We start from the raw sequence: 20,520 nt of genomic DNA, 5'->3' as shown, positions 1-20,520 counted from the left end.
GCTCCCGGTGCATGGAGCCTGCTTCTCCCTCTGCCTGTGTCTCTGCCTCTCTCTCTCTCTCTCTCTGTGTGTGTGACTATCATAAATAAATAAAACTTAAAAAAAAATAAAAATAAAGGAAAAGTATAATAATAAAAGGAGATGAAGAATCAGATCGAGGGGGGCAAATAAGTAGCCACCTTAGGTGTCCTGTGAAGATGTTCTGGTAAAACTTAAGATGTTTAAGAGATGCATACCATAGTTCAGGACACAGGGACAACAGTGAGAGGCTCCCTCAAGGTGCAAAATGAACACTGCTTTTGAGAGTTCAAGCTGTGAAGGCAACTCACAATGAGTACCAGGAAAAATATGCAAAATTATCGTGAAAAGACACAATGGCTTCCAGGACTCAGTTCACAGGGAGCAGACTGAAGGGATTAAGACAGCTGAAGAATGAATATGCCAATCAAATGCGTGGTTAGTCTGCATGGAACACAAGAAGCAGAAGCCAGGCAAGCGTCTGTGGAGACAGGGAATAGATGTGAGGTTTTCAAGACTCTCAAGATAAATTGTATCTAAGGAAAGGAAGGAGAGGAAAAGAACTGGAAGATGAAACAGAAGAGAAAAAGAAAGAGAAAAACAGCCTCAAAACTAGATCCTAGAGGGACGAACAGGCACAGCACAGAGGATTTTTATCAATGAAACTGTTGATACTATAATGGTGGACAAATAAACGGTCATACATTTGCCCAAACTCACAGAGCATCCAACCCCAAGAGTGAACAGTAATGTAAACCATGGACTTTAAGTGATGATGCTTAACAGAGGTTGACACCAGCATCATCACTTGTAATAAATGCACCACTCTGGTGGAGGATGTGGAAAATGGAGCAGGCTGTGCATGGGTGGGGCAGGCAGTGTATGGGAAATCTCTGTGCCTTCGCTCAATTTTGCTGTGAACCTAAAACTGCTCTAAAACATTAAAGTGTATTAAAAACAACCACCAGTCAACCAACTGACCTCACTTCTCCAATATCCTTCAAGGATCAGGATCCAGAAACTGGCAAAAACAGTATGTCTGCTCTTTAGGAAGATGCAGCCAGGCTTGCTATTAATGTCAAGAACGTGGCAATTTTGTAACATAGACATCTAAGCCACTCATAGTAAATATCAACCCTTGAGGTCAAGGGATTCACAGTCTTTCAGGGGGAGAAGAGCACCTAAGGTCACCCACTGACATGGGCAGAGCTGGCATTTGAACCCAGACAGTTAGCTTCAGAGCTCATGTCCTTAACTACTATCCACACTGCCTCCAGGAACACACTCCTTGCCTGATAGGGGAATTTTACAGGTGAGAGACAGGTGTTTAAGAGGAACACCAGACAAAGAGGGCAACTCTACTTGGGAATATTAAGGAATCTTCCCGCAGAAGGAGTAGCATGAGCCATAGCTGAGTCCAGAAATATGAAGAGGAGTTTGCCAGGTGGACAGAGGTTGCAGAGGAGATGTTTCCGGCACGTGTCTATACCAAAGTATTCAGTTCAAGCATGATCCTACCTTCAGATAGGAGACAGAATAACTGACTCCTAGAGACTCTTCCAGTCTCTGAATTTCACTGCTGATATGAGGAAAAAATTGCTGGGCATATGCAAATGACAGAGCCTCCATATACTTCATTTTCTTTGTCTATTAAGGAGAGTAATAGTACTAGATAAATGGGACTAGATAAATAGTAATTTGCCTCATAAATTCAATAAAATGGAGTTAATCTACATAAAACATGTAGCATAGTCCCTGATACAGAGCACATGCCCAACAAAAGGTAGTAATTTTTCTTCTTGTTTTCATCAACACGAGTATCCTCATCATCTCATAGCTACCTCTGACGAAGAAAATATCAATGAAAGAGAAATAGTCAAATGAAAACTCCCTTTGACACTGCTAAGAACACTAGAAATAAGATGGGTTTTCAGATCTAACTTGATGAGCATTATCTGACCTAAATGAACTTGATGCTGTAAACCATCCAGTGCAGCCTTGCTATAAACTCAACATAAAACGGAGTTGGAAACCAAAATTTTGGTTTATATCTTGAACTTACATACCAATACTGGGCCCCCTCAACAAAGTTAGGAGCAAAGCCACTCAGACCACTCCACCCATCCATGGAGGGTTCATTATTCCCCAAACATGTTTTTGCCAGGACTGAGCATGGCACCGCAGAGATACAGAGGTGAGGACAAGATCTCCTGCCTTGAGTATTATAGAGGAGAGAAGGCAAAGATAGACATGCAGGGGGAATGGAAAAAAAATTAAGAAAGGCCTTCATACAGATAAATACAATGGTCTAGGGGAGCACAGTAGCCTACAGAAACTAACTGTGGATGTTCTGGAAACCTTGATGAAATACCAGAGAGAAATGAAAACCTGCCTAGGATGTGCATCCTAGGCATCCCTGCATAAGGAGTAGGAGGGTATCCCTGTTATGACCCTTCTCTGGCTGAAACAAAACTGTGGCTTCCAGGATGGGTCAGGCCCCCTGCTCACTTCTGTGCTTGGTCATGCCTGAAACACCTTCACCTTACTTACCCCTGGTAAATCTTTTTTTTTTAAAGATTTTATTTATTTATTCATGAGAGAGAGAGAGAGAGAGAGAGAGAGAGAGAGAGAGAGAGAGAGAGGCAGAGACCCAGGCAGAGGGAGAAGCAGGCTCCATGCAGGGAGCCTGATGTGGGACTTGATCCCTGGTCTCCAGGATCATGCCCTGGGCTGAAGGCAGTGTTAAACCGCTGAGCCACCCGGGCTGCCCACCCCTGGTAAATCTTAATCATCTTTAAGAGAATCATCCTTCACAAATTTGTCCAAGGGTATGAACGATTGTGCTTCTAGTCCTCCCTACTGTGGCACCTACTGCATTTTAATCGCTGGGCCAACTGTCCTCTCTCCCACTCTGGACCGTAAACCAGAAGGATGGTACTTTCTGCATCCTCCCCTTCCTAGTAAGGCTGACACATAGAAGATGCTTAATGTTTGCTGACTTGACACCTGTCACCGATCTGATGTCTTCTTGAGCCTATTCCTGCATATAAAAATACCCATTTTATTCTTGCAGAGGAAGTCTGCTCTGAGTGTTGGAGTGGAGTTTTAGCATGGCAACTCAGTTCCTAATGTGGATTTTAAATGAGCTCATATTAAAAACAAACGAAACAACCAACAAACAAAAGGACCCAGAGGCCTCTGCTCAAGTATCAACCGATATCCCTGCTGAACTAAATACAGAAAGCAAGTTGCCTGTTGGTTGGCTATCCTTAATAATCAGCAAGAAGGAGCTTGTGGGGTTTCTTAATTGGGAAACCATACAAAAAGGTAAAAGTGCACTTAGAGTGTACCATGATCTTTTTAAATCTCCTGTAGAATTATCATGTGTTTTTCTAATTGAGAAAGACTTATTTATAAACCAGATCTGGAAAAAAAAATGGCCTAAATTTACTCTATTTCCCTTGTGCATCATTTCTGTTTCTTTTGAACCTCGCATAGCAGTTTGTGACAAATAAATCATGTCTTATAAATTAAGCAACTGGAGAAACTGAGATGGGAATGGTTGATGGCAGGTTTGAAAAGACACCACCATATATCACTCAGGTCATAGTATTTCAGTCACCCACCAATCTGGCTAGTTTGACTGATTTTCAATGGTGTGAGACATATTTCCAAGTACACCTGAAATCAACGATCACTTACCGATCATACCTAGCCTGAGTTTTTTTGTTTTGTTTTGTTTTGTTTTGTTTTGTTTTGTTTGAGCCAAAGACCAAAAAATTAAAAGAGGAGTATTCCAATAGAAAAAGAAGAATGTCAGATGCAAGGGAGAATTACACCAGGGGAAGAGAAGGATATGGAATGATGGAATAACCATCTTTAGGAAGGAAAATATTTTCAGTTGAAAGCAGCTGTTTTTCATTTCTACGAAAGCAGTGAGCATAAATTCAGAGAGGTAGGATTCAGAACGAGAGCGAAGGACACATAACTTACAGGGCCAGAAGACATGATGAATTGATATGAGAAGATGATGGTCTTCTTTAAAGGGATCTTTGAAAAAGAAGAGCCCCTAGCAGTCTAAAATGACCAGGAGAAATGTCTGAAGAGAAGGGATTGCATTATGTAGATGAGTTCTAGTGTTTTTATCATTATTATTGTTATGATTCGGTTCGAAGATTCTGTGATTCACTTCATTTACTGTAAAGCCAACCTCTTTGATGACAACCAAAGAATAATACGGAAGAACAGCATTTTCTGAGCATTTCAAATTCATGAAAACTGTTGTGCCAAATTTATGGCCTTATTTAAATAAAAGCACACAAGTTTCCTTTTAAATTTCAATTTAATAAAATATATTGAGTGGCTATGAAGTGCAAATTCTGTGCAAGGTGTCAGCAGCATGGAGATAAAACATGAGTCCTGGTGCTCAGTCCACTGGAGAGAAAATGAGCCCATCAATTACTGGGATGTAAGTAGCTATGGAGTGAAAAAGAATAGAAAGATAGCATGTAGTGGGGCTGTCAAAAGCTGGACAAAGTTTTAGGAAGAAGTAGATTATGAGGTGGGTATTAAAAATTCATAAAATGGTAAATGTTATAAACCTATAGACAAAGACACAGAAGTATGAATATTTGAATCATGCCTGGGAACAATGTCCTTGCTTAATCTGAACAAAGGTAGGTGTTGGGAAACTAAAACAAAACAAAACAAAATCCTTGAAAGTTGGCTTGAATCATGTAGGTGACCTACTATGTAAAATTCCAAATGTGAGGCAAGAGATATATATTATCCCTGAAGCAAAATGTATTCATTTCTTAATTATTTCCCCCCTCAGCTGGACTGAATCAGGCCAAATTTATTAGAATATTATTTTTTAACAGAAATCCTAATATTGGAAAGTCACAATTTAGGCAATTAACTGAGACTGCCAAACACATGGAAAACCTTTGGCTTCCCATCCACTGTAATGGATCCATAAGGGACCAATATGGATTTGACTGCCTAGTGGAAGAGCAGCTAATGGAATGGACTTGGCACTTCCAGTAAGGGGTGAAAAATGTTATCACAATAGATATCTGATTTCAAAAAACTTTCCAAACCAGAAGCAGAGAAATACCAACACCAGCCATCTTTAAAAATCTAAGACATGCCTAAACTTTAGAGCTAGCTATTTCAACAGAATTTGTAGAGCATTCTGGGTTGTCCAATGAAATAAAGGAATACCCAACAAAGAGTAAGTTCCCAACTGGTACTTATTGCTCAAGTAAACAGAATGTTTTAGGGGTGCTGAGTAATATTATGGAAAATGTGAAGTCTTTGGAAATAGGCGGGTGTAGATGTAAATCCTAGCTTTGCCGCTTGCTATGTGATAAGGTTTGGACAACTCTCGAACTTCTGCATTTTTCTCCCACCTAAGATAGAGGTAAGGATACAGAACCTAAAACCTTGTAGTGAGGAACAGATATACTATAAAAACTAACACTAAAAACTAGAACTAAAACTGGGTGGCTCAGTCAGTTAAGCATCTGCCTTCAGCTCAGGTCATGATCCCAGGGTCCTGGGATCCAGCCTCAAAGGGGGCTCCCTGCTCAGCAGGGAGCTTGCTTCTCCCTCTCCCTCTGCCCACCGCTCCTTCTGCTTGTGCTCCCTCTCATTATCTCTCTGTCAAATAAATAAGTAAAATCTTTAAAAAACAAAAACTTGGCACAGAAACTGCAGGCCCTCAAAAAACAATGCCTATTATTAGCAGTACTCATATTGCTTCACCTTAACTTACCACATTTAAACACACACACACACACACACATACAAACACAAGCACTTCCAAAATCTGTGCATCAAACCTAATAGAAAATCTCCACAGTAGTCTCTTCTGAAACTCTAAGATCTCTCCCTGACCAGGACAGAGACCACATAGAAAGGGTAGGTTTACATTTATAGTTGTATACCTTCAAAATTTTTGCCAAGAAAAAGTAAAAACAACTAACAAAGGACTTAATGGCATGGAAGTGTCTAATGCTGACTTTAGTGAAAGTCAATCTGTCTATTCACAATCTGAAAGGAATTCAGGAATTTAGATATGGTACTATCCACCCTCCTGAATTCAGAACCAAGCAGGAGAGGCCAGTTATTTAACATATAATTACATAAATACAATTTTCTCCAATGGGAAAAGTGCAGGGCACTATGAAGTCATGTAGGAGGGGCCAAGTTTACTCTGAGGGTCAGGAAAGGACTGTAAGTCCTGGACTGTAAGTGGAGGCCTGAGGGATCAATAATCGGTGTTGTCCAGTAAAGAGGGAGGGAGGGAGAGGGCAGGGTCCCAAACAGGGGGCAGCCGCAACATCAAAGGAACACATGGTGCCTGTCAGCTCTGAGCCCAGCACCTTATTGGACACTTGACTCATCAGATTTTTGCCTCACAACAGTCCTGGTAAGAAGAAAATAAATTAAGTAACCGATGCACAGTTGCACTGCCAAAATTACTCACTAGTATAAGCAACTGTGGTTCCTTTCCCAGATGCTCCCTAGCAGATACCAGTTGCTTAATTTTTTTAAGTTCCTGTATGTGTATATATGGTGAGATGTGCATACAGGAGTAGCTGTGTCAGTGAGATTAGAAATCAATGAAGTTCTAGGTCTCAAACACTTTTATTAACTAAAAGAAAACAAAAATTAAAAAAAAAAACCCACATGGGTGTGTATGCCCCCCTCTAAGCTTTAATAAGGTACAGAAGACTCAAAGATGAGCTAGTAAATGATCTCCAGATCTTACCATGACTTGGAATGGCTAGTCTAGAAGGGTGCAGACTGTGTGCTTAGCAAGTGCCTGGCCTATAGAGAGAGCTCCATCACACGGTATGCGGTGTTATTACTGTTATTCCTCAAAGGTGGGCTTATCTCTGCCCTCACCCTGTTCCTTCCGGTTCAGGCTCTGTATGGACCTGGCTCCCAACCAGCAATCCAGAGGAACATCTAATCTGGTGGTCACGGCACATATCTTCACATATAACACAAATTAAACCATAGAACTCCTTAGGAAACAACAGAACTCTGATCCTTGTGACCCCTGCCCCATCCCCCAAGGGCTGTGAGGAAGAAGAGAAGCTACTAAAGAGGTGGCATCATAACAACTTGTTGAGATGATACTGGGCATGGAGGAAGACACCTGGGTTCTGGATCCTTCCTCAAAGACAGAAACCACCATCTAAAGTTCCTCGAATGGCCTCCTCAGCTCTAACTAAGTGAGGGGTCGGGGAAACCAAGGGCCTGTGGTGTGGTATTATGGGCCAGTTTGGACAGAACTAGTAAACACCCACCTCCTGTCCAGCCTGTCTTGACCTTCCTCCAAGCGTAGTGGCCTCAGGCCATGATCAACAAACATCGCCCCCAGTGTGCTAATTTTAGCCCAAGTTATAACAGTCAAAGCCCGAGTTCTTCCCTTTCCTGTGTTGTGACAAGACAAATGCCAGGCTCCCTCACCCCTGTGGTCCAACTTCTCTGTTAGCAGATAAAGGCAGAGATCTACATCCGTAAGGAGCAAGCACCTGCCTGGGCAGAGAAGTCTTATCCTGGGTGAGGCTCCCCAGGGAAGGGAGGGGGCATAGGAGGAGACTGAGGAGCTCTTCCATCACTCGCTCACCCTTTATGCATCCACTGACTTACTCACTCCCTCGACAAATGTTTATTTGGCACCTGCTACCGAACAGGCCCAGGGGGAGCTCCTGGGTCCACAGAGATGATTCAGACGAAGAGGCTGTGTTTCCTGGGGCACGGGGCAGAGGAGCCAGCGGTTACATAGTAAATCACACAAATAACTACAGGGGTAGGATCCGTGATGCATGCAGTGATGGGCATGTGAAGGCGGGCCCCGATCTTGTCCAGGAGTTTGAGGAACAATTCTCGGGGAAGCTGTGTTTAAGCTGAAACTTTAAGGATCACAAGGGCTGTGGGAAGAGAACTGACAAAGGGCATGGACTGGACAGGACGTGGCCTGACTGAACGACTGAGCTGTCATGTGGTGACACCGCATGGAGGGTGTGCAGATGAGTGTGGGAGCGGAGGCCAGAGGGACTGTAGGGGCCAGACATCAAGGTCTAGAGCCCTGCCAGGTGCTGAGAGAAGCAGTGAGGCACTGACGGGTTTCTACCAGGTCTCTGATTCTGCCCAGTGAGGCTAGTCTCTGCCCACGTGCAGTCTCTTTCAATCAACACATATATTTTTTAAGATTTTTATTTATTTATTCACGAGAGACACAGAGAGAGCAGAGACATAGGCAGAGGGAGAAGCAGGCTCCATGCAGGGAGCCCGATGTGGGACTCAATCCCAAAATCCCAGGATCACGACCTGAGCCAAAGGCAGACACTCAACCACTGAGCCACCCAGGTGTCCCATCAACAAATATTTCTTGACTGTGCATCTCCTTTGTGCCAACCAGTGTGTCACACAATGGGATGGGGCAGGGGATAAGACAAATCCTTGCATTGCCAGTGTGTATATTCTAGTAGGGGTGCCAGACACAGCACACAAGCTAAAGGGGGAGATAAGAAGCATGACAAGGAAGAGTGTAACTTTGGGGCAGGATGGGCAGAGAAGGTCTTTAAGGAGAGGACACTGGAACTGAGGCCTTCATCATAAGGAGACACATGGGCAGAGGGAGAGTGACCATGAAGGTCCGGAGCTGGCAAGGGGACCATCCACCTGTGCAAGTGCAGCTGAGCACAGAGCATGAGGAAGAGGGCCAGGCCGGCGAGGGAGGAGGCATCCAGAGGGCACGGGGCTTCCGTGGAGTGGGAACGTTACAGCGCCAAGCAGTGAGCTGCTGAGTGATGTGACCTCAGTTCCACGTAAGGAGCACTTAGGCTGCTGTGTGGAGAAGGGACAAGAAAAGGCAAGAGTGGAAGGGGTGAGATCTAGAAAGGGCTTCTGTGCTCTCTCTTGTCACCAGAAATAGCACGTTACACTTCATTATTAGCCAACTACTGACTGCATGACCCTGGGCAAGCAACTCAACTGTCCTCCTCCATAAACTAGCACCCCTACCTCACACTGGGCCGCTTCGAGGATTACGAACAGGTCACCACACCATGTGCAAAGGGCGTGGAAGAGCACTTAGCTGAGCTCCAAATGCATCCTGGCTATTCTTGTGATTCACCTCCTTTCCATCTCTGCTACAGGAGTCCAGGCTCCTCGTTTTTATCTGCCAGCACCTGTCCAGTGCTCATCACACGTGTGTAAATTAGGAGCTGCAAATTGTTGACAGAAGACCTAAACTGGCCCAGATATATTTTGCTCTTGATGCAGAGACTTCAAAACATGCGACTGTGAATGTCTTCAGGTCGTACACGCCCTCTTCGGTTTCCTAGGCCCCTCCCCACACCCTCTTGTCTCACACTTTCCTACCTGTGTACTGCCTCTACAGGCACTTAAGTCCGTGACCCCCAATAGACACTGAACTCCTAAACATGTGACTGGAATGTCTGTCACAAATGTAAGTGACACATAAATCACACATTTTCTCACTTTTCTTCATACAGTCATCACCATGTGTTCACTGAATACCTTCTAGGTCCTGGGAAATGCGAGAGAAAGAAAGACACAGAGTCTGCCTTAACTGAACTTATACCCCAGTGCCCATGGACGAGGATGCTGAAGGCTCCCGGGATGTAAAAGGTATAGTAATAGCCCATCATATTAGGGAACCTAAGCCTTCTACAGATTGTCTTATTCTGCTCTTATAACCCTATAGGGGTAGCTTGAACAAACAGGCTACTCTATTTTGCAGACAAATGGAGGGTCAAAGAAACTAAATTTACTGCCCAAAGTGACAGAGCTAATAAATGATGGATTTTGAATTCCCAACTCTTGTCATCAATAAAGGCATCGCAAGGGAGGAAAGGTTAACCACATTAGTGAGATAACCTATAAAGTTTTCTCCTTGCAATATGAGGATAAGAAAGGTGAAAAGGATACCTAGGCACCGCCCACATCACATGGGTAATATAACCTAGACTGGCTTAGGTGGTGGGAAAATCATGACAACGGGGCTGGTAGAGAATAAGAGACTTGGGCTCCCAACAGAGTGCTCACTAGGCTCCATGTGTCAGTGACACATCTGGAAACAGAAAACAGAAATCAGGGAACAGAATATGGCCCCTGTTTTGCCAGATATACGAAAGCATATTTCTTGTTAGGGTGATGAGATTTTGCCAGGAGGTGATACACCCCACAGCAGGTCTGCATGGCCCAGTGAGATCTGCTTCCAGAGGCCCCCTCCGTGGTATTCCCCAAGAAGACTTGGCATATCCAGGAGATCATCCCAGCTGCCTCCATGACAGCCTGTGAGTGCAGCAAGCCTACTCTCTGCTCCAGACATACAGAGGCCTGGAAAATCCACCATCATCCTAGAGAGACCCAGCAGCCTTACCAATCCTAAAGATGCCCTTTCTGGATGTCAGTACTACTAGCGGTTTCTTGGCCAACATTTAATTTAAATCTGTGATTCTTAACCAAAGGGATGCTGCCTCCCAGGAAACAGCTGACAATGTCTGGAGATATTTCTGGTTTTCCTTGGGGAGGTGGGGGGTAAAGGGATGTGCCTACTGGTATCTAGTATGCAGATGCCAAGGATGGTGCTAAATACCCTACAGTGCACAACAGAACAGCCCCAGAAAAAATAATTTTTTGGTTCAAAATGTCAAGAGTGCCAAGGTTAAGAAACTCTGATTTAGATGTCTAAAATATTTACTGAGGAATGACTACATGCTCAGCCTTGTGCTAAGCTCTGCAAATACAAAGGCAAAAAGGATAAGTCCTTTTTCTCAAGAGGTTCAGAGTCTAGTGGGAGAGATGACCATGTAAAGAAATAATTGTCAGTGTGATGGGAATTAAAGCAACCACAGTCTAATGTTGGGCTTAGAAGCAAGGGAGTTATGGGCTCAAATGCTGGCTCTGCCCTTTATTTACTACTGTATGATCTTGGCCAGGTCATTTAATCCTTCGATTTCTTCTGACACTGAATAGAAAATTATGATATGATTTCTACTCCTTCACCTACTCTTCTTACTACTATTACAACTTCTGCTAGAGATCTACTACTACTGCTCCACCAGCACGATCACCACTGCTATTACTGCTGCTGATGCTAGAGGGGCAGAGAACCAGAGAGCCAGGAGACATGAAGGGCTGGGAAGTAGAGATGGTATAGCTCCTAAAATGGACCCTTAAAGAAAAAAGGTGTGTTTCTTTGCCATCCATGGAAAGAGACTGTGGCAAAAGCCTCCATGGATCATGCAGACCAATGGTATCATATTAAGGATGGTTTGATACAGAAGCCATCTGCCTTCCTGGAGGATCTCATAGAAAGTATCTCTCTCTGGACTGCCATGTGAGAAAGAAGGAAGCTATCTCACTTAAACAACCAGTAATACTATAATCTAATAATACAAAAGTATAGAAGTTGGTTGGATAGACCAGCTAAGAAAAGGTCATTACTAGCAGAGAAAACAGTACATGCCAAAATACAGAGTTGAAAGAGAATCAAGGGATCACTCTTTGGATCCCACCTACCAGGAGAGTGATGCACAGAGATGGGAGTGTCAGGGAGGAGTGGGATTACTGTGGGCCTCATAGGCCACACTAGGGAGTGGAGACTTAAATCCTCAAATCACTGAAGGATTTCAAACAGGTGAGGAATATCAGATCTGCATTCAAAGACAAAGGTTAGAGGTGGGATGGAGTATCAGCTGGGTGGGGGGTAGAGGAGTGAGGAGTGTAAGGTGAGATGTAGAAGAAGTTGGGGGAAAGGCAGGGAGGATGGCTGGAGCCAAGGAGCCCAGTGAGGAGGATAAGAGATCCCAGAGAGACTGAAGAAGCAACATCATAATTTCTGCCCATCATTTAGGTAACAGCAGTAGATATAGAAGGTATGGCATATCAAGGCTTGTGGTTTGGGTAACTGATGACAGTTCCTTTACCATGATAAGAAACACAGAAAGAAAAGCACTTTATTTCAGGGAAAAATCACTTGGGGTGGAGAAGCCTACTAGCCAGCAGGTGAAGATGTCTGGTGATAAGCTTGGTCCTCAGTCTGGAGCTCAGGAGTGCAGCTCAAGTCATCTGCATGGTGGAACCATCAGTGGGTATTTAAATCATGGGAAGGTATGGCATTTCATTGCACTCTGATGGGACCAAGGCATCTGACAAACTGTATTTAGGTCACCTCCATTATGAAAGAAAGTCCATTGCCTCCTCTACATGTTTATGAGCCAAGATACTTAAAAAAAAAAAAATTAAGCTCACAAGCTGGAGAATAGAGGCAAATGGGCAAGTTTCAAAACAGAAGAAGGTCTAGAAGACAGGAGCTTCTCAGAAACAATTCTCTTCTCAGACCACTTCTATTCCTGATGGAATCGTGATCTGGCCCAAAAAGTTTGCATGCAGGATCCATGAACATAATCTGACATCTGCAAAAGCCATTCTCCTCTTCAAATAGGATATAAAATGTCTCACCACCCTGGAACTTTGTACCAAAAAGACATGAGACAAATCCCTTTTTGACGCCAACCTTTAGGGTGGTTTGCACAAAAATGTAGCCCAGGGAACATTGAGATTGGGTTTTCAAGGCCCCTGGAGCAATGCTTTGTTTTAAATAGAAGTGGGCATGGCCACTGCTTTGAAAGATCTGCCTGGGGCTCCAGTTATCACAGGGCAGAAAAAGCCATGCAATTATTTTCTCCCCAATTATGGCTAATTCTCTGCAAGTTAATTCTTGGCTTTTCTAAAATGGGACCAGAAAATTAGCTCGTCATGTGCAAGACTGAAGACACTGGGCCCAGCAGCTTCTGGCCTGGGGTTATTCCTCATTACTTCTTAAGGAGTGAGGAAGGGGCCAGAAGTGGGGTTTTGACTTAGGCACCTTTTAGTCAAGTGAAGAGGGAAAAAAAAAGTCTTCCTTTGGCTCCAAAACAGGATCATGCAGCTAAAAAACTTATTGGACACAGCTCAGGCAAGGGTGTTGGATGGAAAGAATCAAAGAAAGAACTATGGGCTGAGTTCGGAGGGTGTGATGAAACGTGTACCTGTTGTCACTCACTTATTACCCCAGATCTCCCAGGCAGTGTAGATTTAAACCAGACAGTCCTGTGGCCCAGCCCAACCGATGTTGGCCTTTTTTTTAACCTATTAGCACTCAGTCAAAATTGTGTGCAAGTGTGTGCACACACACGCGTGTGCATGGGTGCATGTGTGTGTCTGCCGGATGAAGACAGGGAAGGGACATCTGGAAGAGGACGAGATGGACCGTCATGGGGTAGAGGCAGGGGCAAGGGAGCAGACTTCACTGGCCATTACTTCAGCCAAGAAAAGGCAACGTCCAGATTCCTTGATTATTTGCAACTGGAGGGTGGTGTTTTCAAGTCTGTTCTGATCAAATCCCCAGACTTAATCGTTTTCAGACAAGAAAAGCAATGGCACCAAGTGAACTGAATTGACTGGGAAGATGGAAACTCACCCATTGGAAAAAGCCAAGAGGAGAAGCTGCCGAAGCATAAAGTGATTATTCCACTCCTCCGAAGATCTCTACTTTTGCACATCGTTGAAACCTCTACGTGTATATTTGGGTATGTACAGTTACTATCTTTTAACCTCCAAGTTTCTAAGGTAGTTTAAAAAAAAAAAAAAGTTATTGAAATTAACTTGATCAGAGCCACCAGAGGACTCACTCTTCTCAAAGTCTATTCGAGGTCACCTATGCACCCATGTCACCTCTCTTCAATCCTTGGCCTTTGAGGAGACCACCCACTAGAGGGTGTGGCATTCTCAGCTTCCATGAAAGTGAAGAGTCAGCTGCCACATGAGATTAGTCACAGGGTGACCTGCCACTCAGCACACCTGTGGAGTGCTCCTAGACCAGAGCAGCCCTCCCGGCCCCGCCAGAGGAAGGTGCACAGGAGGAGTGCCAGGGTCTCACCCTTTCCTGCAGCAGTGACTAAGGGCCAAGATTTTTTCCCCGAGTTCCAGAGAACAGAACAGGCATAAGTGAGAAGGATCTTAACCCCCTCCCCTTTTTATATTGAAAAAGCCTCTAATTCTGCTGAGGAGTCCACTGAGGACTTGCCAGTACTAAAAGATGCCACCAGAGACTCCAGAGTGGGAGGCCTTGGCTCAGATCTCAGCCATGACCTTGGGGACAGCTGCCTCCCTCTCTGGGCCTCAGTTATTTCATCTGAAAAATGGAGCAAGAGCTGTACAAGTTTAGATGAGAGAATCCAGGTAAAGCATTCTATACCATGACCCCTAGGTCTCCAGCAATCAGCATTTGCTCATAATATTTGGAAAGTACTTTGGAAGCTCAAAAGAGCTGTTCAGACATCAGCTCACAAGTCTTGCGAGCACCCTTCTGGTCCCTGTGCATTTATAGGCAATGCTGTCCACACACTGACAGTTAATTATAATCTGTATTGAGGTATCTTCCAACCACGAAGTAGAACAGGATGGTGATGGAGCACTTGACTCTGGAGGCAGACGATCTCAGTCCAAATGCTAGCTCTATCTCTTATTGGCTGGATGACTTTGGGCAAGTCATTTAATCATCATGAGCCTTAGCTTCTCTAAGAAGAATAAGGCTTAAACTCTCACTAAAGGTGTGCATGTTCCTTGCCGTCATTAATAAAGTCCCATGTAATTATCAAGACTAGAAAATGTTACATGATCCCTGTAGAATCACCTACAGGACACACAGAATCATAAAATTACAGAGGCAGAAACGACCACCAGCCAGGTAATACCTGGCCTAGGAGCCATTATCCGCACACCCACACACAACTGGCAAACATCAGAGCTGGTTGCCCTTTCTCACTTAACTGAGATTGGCTTCCTCCACTCTGTTCCAGACAGTAATTTCCAGTCAATAAGAACCGGCATGCGAGCTAATCTATTTGCTCTTTCCAATCCAGTCCCATCATCTGATATGAGAGAAGAGAAAGCAGAAGGCCACTGAGATCTAAGTGACCTGCCATGAGTCTCACATCCAGTGACATCCTGGCCCAGAATGTGTATCACCTAACTCTTCGTACGGGGTCAGCTCCATCTCTGTCTCTCTGGGTTGCCAACACATTTTCAGGGTGATGGTGGAAGGTATACTTTGACATCTGCCTGGGCACCGGCCTTGGGGCCACCCAGAGGGACCACCGCACGTAGCGAATTCTTTATAATCTACAGCAATCCCCCTCCTGTGGCAGGTGAAGGAGGAGGAGTGGGGAAAATTATCTCTTTCAAATGCTTTGACTGATGATGTGGAGATCAATAGGCATTCCTGGCCACGTTTGGTCCTCAGGAGCATGAATGTTAGAAATCCTCCCAGTCCACAGAACCTGAACTGAAACTTCTGCTAACAGCAAAGTGAGTCACTTCAACTGAGGATGGGAATGTGAGGCGACTGACCCTCACCCTGGCCACCCCCTGTCTCACTGGCCCATGAGTAAAGCAGCAGCTATGCAGCCCATGCCACCAGATCAGCAGTAGCCTGAGGCCATCTGTTTCTACCCGGCAGGCAGAAGCCCAGCATGCACTGGTTCCAACTGGATTTCTGTGGGGAGGAAAGCAGAGAGGGCCCCAGCTGCTGTCACCAGACAAGGAGGCGCCTTCTCCTCACCTCTGTCCTGGGCGCCCTCCATGGACCTGAGTTCCCAGCTGTCTTGCGGCTAGAGACTCTCTTTGCCTGACTCAGAATACTAAGTGTGTCCTACCTCCAAAGGCAGAATTAAAAACAATTTTTTTTTGTTGTTTATTCATATCTGTGATAGGGAGAGGAGGGTAGAGTAAAAAAAAAAAAAAAAAAAAAAAGATTTATTCTCTTTTGCAGGTGGTACCATCTGTTAAGATTTTTACTTCCCTCCATTCCACAACATGCCTGGCATCCTAAAAGGGCTTTGAAACAAAATAATAATCGTGATAATAATAGCCAAGCCTGTATCAGCACTGCCTGACTGGGTTTCCAGAACTGCAGGCAACCGTACTCCTCTTCTCAATGCCCATCTCCTACAGGGCAATTTGGGATTGCCACGATAATTCCCATGCATTCATTCAGCATGTATTTAGGGGGGCCAGTGGTTTTGGAGACACAGTTCCAGGCACTGGGGAGAGGAGGGCAAGTCCCTGCCTACATCTGAGAGAGTCAGACAAAAAAGTAAACAATACTTCCAGAGAAAAGTAAGTGCTTTGGGGACAAAAACGTGAACTTTCGGAGAGGCCTGCTTGGGACACAGGCCAGAGAAGGCCTCCCTAAGGAGGTAACTTGTGAAGTGAGACCACTGGATGAGAATTAGGAACACACCACCTCATTTGGGTATCAAGGCATATTGTGTTATTTTTTTTTAGTCCTGAATTCATGCTATTTTTGTTACTGTAATACTGTTATTTCAGACATCACTCAGCAATTTCTCATGTCCTTCCTGACTTTTCCCAACCCACTCCTCTCTCCTTCCTCTTCCTTGGCATGCCCATCCTGGACCCCCTACTGACAAGGCCTCCGGACCCCTCTTTGCCACTCAGTTGAGGTTACTCCCCTAGGATGAGCAGGGAGAGGAGTAAAACCCGCTGGAATTGGGAGCTGAAGACTATGACAGAGGAAGTGTGCCCCAGGAGGTGGTGCTGGGAGCTCCAGCAGGGTAGGGGTGGCAGGGTTAATCATTCTCCATGTTAGAGACAAAGGCTCTGCAGGGAGCCCAGACAGAGGGAACAGACTCTAAGAGAAGTACCACCAGCAGCACCCAGAGCAAAGCTTCCTAACATATGCCTACATTTTTGTATTTGACGCGCATTACATTTCTCTGGTTAAAAAAAAAAAAAAAAAACAAGAATTGTAAACACTCTTACACTAGTATTCCTTGGCTTTATGTAAAATAAACACTTAAAACTCCATTTCATCATCTTGCTCCAATACCACTCCAAGGACAAGGAGTCTGCTGATTTTCTGAAAAAATGGAAAGAGGCAGAGGAAAAGAATTTCAGTCCAACGGAAAACAGAGAGTCAAAGAACTCAAGGCTGAAGAGAGCTGCATGTTCAGGGATTTTAAGGATGTAGATATGGCTGGACAATAGTGAGTGAGAGAGAGAGAGAGAGACAGAAGGCAGGAGATGAAGAGATGAAGTGAATGAATGAGCCAGAGGTCAGAATCATGACCGCAGTGAAAACTCCAACATGAAGATATGTAGTGAACCACACGTGTGCATGTGCGCACGCACACACACACACACACACATACAACATAGCGGAAAGAAAGCCAGGTGTGTCACTGGGAGAGTAAGCAGAAAGCTCATTGCTGTCATCTCTTTTACACATTAGGTGCCTGCTGCCTTCCAACAGGCCCCAGTGTTAAGGGACAGCGCATCTATGTATCAGATGAGTAGGATGGTGCAGCATATCCACCTCCAATGTTCAAAAGCTTAAAAAAAAGAGTATAGAAATGTGCAAGAATTCTTCATGGTACATGAGAACAGTTACAAAAACTGTGAAATCTAATGTAACTGCTTTGAGCCAGCAGAATTGTGCCATTTTAATCAAATTTAACAACCTCATCCAAATAATCTTTGTTTCTCAGGCATGTTCATTGAACTGTACTGTATAAACTTTTACTTCTTAGGGCCTCATACAGGCATACCTCGTTTTTATTATGCTTCTCAAATACCAGTTTTTTTGAGAAACTGAAGGTTTATGGCTACCCTGCTGAACAAGTCTATTGGTACCATTTTTCCAACAGCAATGCGTCTCTGTGTTGCATTTTGGTAATTCTTTCAATATTTCAAATTTTTTCATTATATTTGCTCTGGTGATCTGTGATCAGTGATTAGGACTTGCTGAAAGCTCAGATGATGCTTAGCATTTTTTAGCAATAAAGTATTTTTTAATTAAGGTATTACACTGTATTTTTAGACATATTGCTACTGGACATTTAACAGACTACAGTGTAGTGTAAACATAACTTTTATATGCACTGAAAAACCAAAAAGTTCATCTCACTTACTTCCTCATGATATTGGCTTTATTACAGTGGTCTAGAACTCAACCCGTGGTATCCCTGAGGTGCTGGCATATGCCAGACATTGTGCTACATGCTTTATATGTGATTTGCACTTTTTTTTTTTTTTTCCCTCATGAGACTACTGTAAGGAAAGGAATATCAATCTCATTTTATGGGTGAAGAAATTAAAATGCAAAGATCTTAAATTCCCATAGCCAATAAATGATAGAGTCCAAATTTGAACCTAGGTCTCTCTGGTTCTAAAACTCATATTCTTTCCAATACAGCAAATGCCTTTCTAAAGTTCTGATTCTTAAGACTAAAGCTCACAACCCATTCTGCTGATTTTCACAAGCCTCACCTTGACAACCAGCTTATTATGAAGGCCTCCTTGACCACTCTAGCCCACACTGATCATGCCTTCCATTGGCCTTGAAGAGCACTACGTGGTGCCTACCATTTATTTATTCACTGGGCCATCATATGAATGAACACCCACTCTGTACTGGGCATCATGCCACATGAGACAATAGGGCAGCAGACAAGACAAAGCTCCTGCCCTCAAGGAGCTTACAGTACAGGAGCAAAGACAGACAACAAACAAGGAAAAATCCAACACTGCCATGCAAGTTAGAACAAAATTGTATGCTTTCTTGGGGTCCTTTTCCATTCTCTTTCTAAAATGGACTGCACAGCTGTCAAGTGCAAGTCTCTGGTTGCTTGTGAAGCAGTAAGGGGTGGGAAATGCAGCGGGAGAGACAGGGCCAGTCTTCCATGCTACGTTCAGAGGCTTGACTTTTTCCTCAGGGAAGTAAGAGCTACTAAAGAGACTGGACAAGGAAGCCACACCAGCAGACCTGCCTGTTTAAGAGCATCCCCTCTGAGTAAAGTGACTTGAAAGGCAGGCAGGTTGCAGACAGCAGGGTGTAGGCTGTGGCAGTATGCCAGGAGAGGGACGGTAAGGGCCTGGAATCCACTGGGGACTTTTCCTTTCCATCTGACATTTTGATCTTCACACTATCAAAGAATAGCCAACAAGCTGGATGGTGTCCATAGTGGCACAAAACTCTCACCTTCTCAGGCCTGTTACAAAGTGCCAAAGAAAAATTCAGATACAGGCAAACCACCTAGAAAAGGCTTCTGTCCTCAGCTACTACGATCCTCTGCCAAACATTTCCCAGGGATGACACAGTGATGAGCAGTGACAAAGCCCTTCAGTGGGATCTTTACCCAGTATTGGACCAAGGAAAACAAAGGCTCTGGTATAGCCTGGTCAAGGGAAGCTCTGGTGGCCTGCCCCACTGGTTGGGTTGCCTGACCTCTACACAGAGTACCCCTCTCCTGTTACACAATCCTCTGAGGCCAAGAAAGGACAAACAGGCTACAGTGTCCAGAAAGGCTGCCAGGCACAAGAGAAAAAACCCAGCTGACGCCAAATACTCCTCCCACAGGTTTACTGTATGACTTTGGATAAAATACCAAACTTCTCTGAGCTTTAATTTCATCAAATGCAAAACTGGATAATAATCATTACTTTTCATGCCGTGGCAAACATTAAAGGAGAAGATATAAATGATGAGTCAAGTCTACTATAATAAGAGAGACTCAATAAATATCAGTTGCCTGTTGCCTTTCCTTTTTGGATTTGTCATTTATTTGCCAAGCACTTATATAATAACTACCAGATGCAAGGCCTTGCTCAGAGCAAGTCATCTTAAATAAAAACAATTAAAAATAACAATACCAATGAAAAACGTGCCACCTGGTTGTAGTAAGGTAGGACTATATGGGAATACAATCTCAATCTGTTCCTTGAGCAACGAGAATCCCTCCATTCTATTAAAAACCACTAAAAAATAAATGAATAAACAAACACTAAGTCTAGATTTCCAATGTAATGATTATGAGAATCATGTGGGAAGCTGATAAAATTAAACATTTTTAGATTATACTGCCACTCAGACCTGTTGAACAGAATTCCCAAGTAATTTTACTATAGGTTTTTTTTCTTTTTTCTTTTTTTATGAAAAATGAAAATCTCTCCAGGGGATTCTTGCCATCATGACTGACAATCTGAGGTTAGTTTGGGATCTAATGACCTAATCTTTTGTCTGCTCAGGCTGTGATTAGGTAAAACCAATCTCACAGCAAAATCTCAAAGCCGAGAACTCATTCCTAGTCATAGGCAGTAACAAAGTAAGAGCAGGATCCCAACCTTCCCTTTGGCAAATCCAGACTAATGGATTAAAAAGTTAACCTCAACCTAAATCCTTCACATTCTAACCATGGCAAAATGTTTAAAAACCATGCTGCACTGACCAACTGTGGGGTGGGTGGTCTAGGCAACTTTTGACCTCAGCCCAGTTAGGCTACTCAGGGGCCAGGGAGGCCCAGGCAGTCTGCAACATACATCTGAGTCTCCAGAACTGACTGGCCTTTGTGCCGCCATGAAAATAGGCCCAAGTCCATTTGCAACTTGATA

At 44.0% G+C, this 20,520-nt stretch overlaps 1 protein-coding gene and 1 long non-coding RNA gene across 21 annotated transcripts in view; one reads left to right on the top strand and one right to left on the bottom strand.

Moving 5' to 3' along the window:
• The window catches only part of FGGY (FGGY carbohydrate kinase domain containing), a 413,650-nt gene that overhangs the window by 268,238 nt on the left and 124,892 nt on the right, over positions 1–20,520 (bottom strand). The gene's annotated exons all lie outside the window — the stretch shown is intronic.
• Positions 9,572–15,796, top strand: LOC140624756 (uncharacterized). The gene is made up of 3 exons (XR_012024223.1): positions 9,572–9,690; positions 13,473–13,637; positions 14,973–15,796. It is a non-coding gene; the product is annotated as an uncharacterized lncRNA (long non-coding RNA).

Source organism: Canis lupus, chromosome 3, assembly GCF_048164855.1.
Source record: "Canis lupus baileyi chromosome 3, mCanLup2.hap1, whole genome shotgun sequence".
In the NCBI taxonomy this organism is placed as follows: domain Eukaryota; kingdom Metazoa; phylum Chordata; class Mammalia; order Carnivora; family Canidae; genus Canis; species Canis lupus.
Note: the sequence above shows the minus strand (reverse complement) of the source record. Positions and strands in the feature narration are given on the sequence as shown.